The following is a 4,244-nucleotide window of genomic DNA, read 5'->3' as shown; positions in this document are numbered from 1 at the left end:
CAAAACAAAACAAAAAACCAAGCAGCAGCAATACTACACTCAGTAATTCCAATGTGTCCCAGTAGAATAGCTTCAATTAGTTTACTGATACTAACTTTTAAAAACCTTACAAATATTCAAAACAAAGGAAAAAAATTTTAGATAGTCAAGATGACTAAAGCAATTACCGTGAACTTGGAGCCTCCATGACAAAAATGGAGATGTACTTGTCTATTCATTATAATTTACTTAGTAACCATGTAAGTAAGCACACACACATACTTACCCCAAATATTCTTCTATTTTAATGGTCATTCACTTGAAAAGAAATCTTAATTTTAATATTTAATCCCAAATATTTTTCCAACTGCTTACAATATTCCAGTAAAATGCTACATCTGGTAATGCTTTAAAACTAAAGGAACAACTAAAGGTTCTACTCAGAAAAATTATAAATACTGCACAGGGTTGGTATCCAAGTAATTTGGGATGCCAACTTAAAAACTGACTTAAATGTCTCATTAATTATCAACAGGTAATGAACACTGGTGCTGATTCAAAAACCCTCCGCTGCTTCTTTACTTTCTTCATCCTACTTATATGGTCTTATGTGTTGTCAGAAAGATTTACAATAAGCAGAGCTTGCTTCCTAAAATTGTATATCAATAACAATATTTGTATCTCAGAAAATTCTCATTTTTTTTACACTCTGTTTAAAACCCAGACAGATCTGAAAAGGTGGTTGAGGTATAAGACTAAAGGATTTCTGGGTATCCAGAAGTTCCCAGCTTTCTTTTGGGATAGAGAGAGTGGAGTCAACAAGAAGGGATGGTGATCATAAAGAAATTGATGAGAGGAAAAAAAATGCACACCTAAAACAAAACAAAATAAACAACCATTGGCATGTCATGATCTGCAGCCTAAAGAGCAGGTTCACCTGTGTGTCTCACTTAGTACAGGCAGTTTTTCCTTCAAAAATAAAATCTTATCAATCACCACAAAATCCATGAATTATATTACTGACTAGAACCTCCCCCTAATCCACAAACTATATTGATAAATAAGAACCTTTATTATTCTGCTTCTACTTTCCAACTTAATTCATGGGGAAAAAAAACACCCGAATATCCTTAGCTATTAAAAAAAAGTCAATGCCTTCAAAATAAAGATCCCTGGATCATCTCTAAAAAAAAATAATCAACTTATTCAAGAGACTACTGTCATTTCATATTACAGATGACTGTAATTTCAGTTAATTTATAAATAACTTTAAAATCTTATGAATGAAACGCACCAAATTTCACCTGTGTAAAAGCAATTGTGTTTTAATTACAGACTAAAAATTACTAATACAATGAACTTGCACTTGAATTAGAAAAATTAAGCTTCTAAATATAATTGCTGGAGAATGTCTTAATGAGGGGAGTGTCAATGACATTTTTTCTCTACATACAACATGATCATTAACAGACTAGTAAATCTTTACTGGAATGATAAGGCAAAAATAGTAAAAGCAGTCTTTTCTATAATAAGTTACACATAACCTTCTGTAAGGATAGCTATTGAACAAGAAAAAACAAAATATGTGGCCACTCGACTGCACACCCAGGAACACTGGGGAATCTGCTCTTAGAATGACCTAGTCATCGTCTTCCTCTCCATCATCATCAGCATCTCCTTCCTCTTCTGCCCCCATTGAGACCTTCTTCCTCTTCCTCCTCCTCTTCCCCTTCTTCCACATCATCATCATCTTCATCCTGAATTTCTCCTTTCATCAAGTAAGAAAGGCCCACTTCTTCTTTTCCCTCTCCCAATTCTGACCCTGTTTCATCTCCCTCCTCCTCCTCCTCCTCCTCCTCCTCTTCTTCCTCCTTCGTCCTCCTCTTCTCATATCCTTCAGGTGGACCAGCTTCATCTTTCACTTCATCTCCATCATCTTCATTTCCATCCTCCTCTTCTTCCTCTTCAGAGTCAGGTGCTTCGTTATCCTCCTGATCAAATCCATCTAAGTATGTGATTTGTTGCAGCAATTCAAAAATAATTTCTCTGTCATCTTCCAGATTTGTGATCTCACAGTTAAACAAGTCAAGACTTTTCAAATTTTTTAAAATTTTGCAGCACTTCTACTGTCCTGAGATCTTTGATTTTGTTTCCACACAGATTGAGGTAGGTAAGATTTGGATATTTTTCTGCCAGGACTTCCAAGCCACCAGAAATTATATTGTTACTAAGTTCCAACTTTCCAAGTTTGTTTAAGCTGGGAAGTTGGGCCAATGAATTTAATTCCACATTAGCCATAATCAGATACTCTAGTTCTTTAAAAGTGTCATTTAGGCCTTCAGTTTCCCCACTGATACACAAGAACTAACTCTGTCACCTCCTCTGGAGCTCAGTTCCTTAACTTCATGATAATCCTCTTCTTCACCTCCATGTCCTCCTCCTGCTCTTCTGCTCCTACTCTCCTCCTTTCCCCTTTCCTGCTTTTCCCACCACCTCTGAACCCTGAAATTTTAAAAGATTTGGAAATGAATGAAAAGAAATGCAAATTTAAACACCCACTACCACCAGGTAGATGTAGGGAAGAAAGAAAAGAATAGCAAATGGAGTCCAAGGAGTTGGGACTCTAACTTGACTGCCCCCACCTCCTTGTACACACACACACACACACACACACACACACACACACACATCATCATCATCATCAGTTCCTTCCCCTTCAATGGCTGCTCAGAGTATTGGTTTTTTTTTTTGTTTTATTTTATTTTATTTTTTTTTATTGTTGGTCGTTCAAAACATTACATAGTTCTTAATATATCATATTTCACAGTTTGATTCAAGTGAGTTATGAACTCCCATTTTTACCCCGTATACCGATTGCTGTATCACATCAGTTACACTTCCATTGATTTACATATTGCCATTCTAGTGACTGATGTATTCTGCTGTCTATCCTATTCTCTACTATCCCCCTTCCCCTCCCCTCCCCTCCCCTCCCCTTTTCTCTCTCTACCCCCTCTACTGTAAATCATTTCTTCCACTTGTATTTTTTTCTCTTACCCCTCCTTTCCTCTTATATGTAATTATGTATAACCCTGAGGATCACCTTCCAATTCCATGCAATTTCCCTTTTCTCTCCCTTTCCCTCCCACCTATCATCCCTGTTTAATGTTAATCTTCTTCTCAAGGTCTTCATCCCTACCCTGTCCTTGGTTACTCCCCTTATATCAAAGAAGTCATTTGTTTTTTAAGGATTGGCTAGCTTCGCTTAGCATAATCTGCTCTAATGCCATCTATTTCCCTCCAAATTCTATGATTTTGTCATTTCTTAATGCAGAGTAATACTCCATTGTGTATAAATGCCACATTTTTTTTTATCCATTCATCTATTGAAGGGCATCTAGGTTGGTTCCACAATCTTGCTATCGTGAATTGTGCTGCTATGAACATCGATGTAGCAGTGTCCCTGTAGCATGTTCTTATTAGGTCTTTAGGGAATAGACCGAGAAGGGGAATAGCTGGGTCAAATGGTGGTTCCATTCCCAGCTTTCCAAGAAATCTCCATACTGCTTTCCAAATTGGCTGCACCAATTTGCAGTCCCACCAACAATGAACAAGTGTACCCTTTTCCCCGCATCCTCGCCAGCACTTGTTGTTGTTGGACTTCATAATGGCTGCCAATCTTACTGGAGTGAGATGGTATCTTAGGGTGGTTTTGATTTGCATTTCTCTGACTGCTAGAGATGGTGAGCATTTTTTCATGTACTTGTTGATTGATTGTATGTCCTCCTCTGAGAAGTGTCTGTTCAGGTCCTTGGCCCATTTGTTGATTGGGTTATTTGTTATCTTATTGTCTAATTTTTTGAGTTCTTTGTATACTCTGGATATTAGGGCTCTATCTGAAGTGTGTGGAGTAAAGATTTGTTCCCAGGATGTAGGCTCCCTGTTTATCTCTCTTATTGTTTCTTTTGCTGAGAAAAAACTTTTTAGTTTGAGTAAGTCCCATTTGTTGATTCTAGTTGTTAACTCTTGCGGTATGGGTGTCCTATTGAGGAATTTGGAGCCCGACCCCACAGTATGTAAATCATAGCCAACTTTTTCTTCTATCAGACGCCCTGTCTCTGATTTAATATCAAGTTCCTTGATCCATTTTGAGTTAACTTTTGTGCATGGCGAGAGAAAGGGATTCAGTTTCATTTTGATGCAAATGGATTTCCAGTTTTCCCAGCACCATTTGTTGAAGATGCTATCCTTCCTCCATTGCATGC

General features: G+C 37.4%; 1 pseudogene across 1 annotated transcript; it reads right to left on the bottom strand.

Annotated features, from left to right (window-relative positions):
* Positions 1-1,618: 1,618 nt before the first annotated feature.
* On the bottom strand, positions 1,619-2,410 carry LOC308645558 (acidic leucine-rich nuclear phosphoprotein 32 family member E-like; annotated as a pseudogene). Its single transcript has one exon. The product of its transcript is annotated as an acidic leucine-rich nuclear phosphoprotein 32 family member E-like (transcript).
* Positions 2,411-4,244: the final 1,834 nt, after the last annotated feature.

The sequence above is a fragment of the Spermophilus citellus genome (genome assembly GCF_964194105.1).
Source record: "Spermophilus citellus genome assembly, chromosome: 3".
NCBI lineage: Eukaryota > Metazoa > Chordata > Mammalia > Rodentia > Sciuridae > Spermophilus > Spermophilus citellus.
This window is presented reverse-complemented; position numbering and strand designations above follow the sequence as displayed.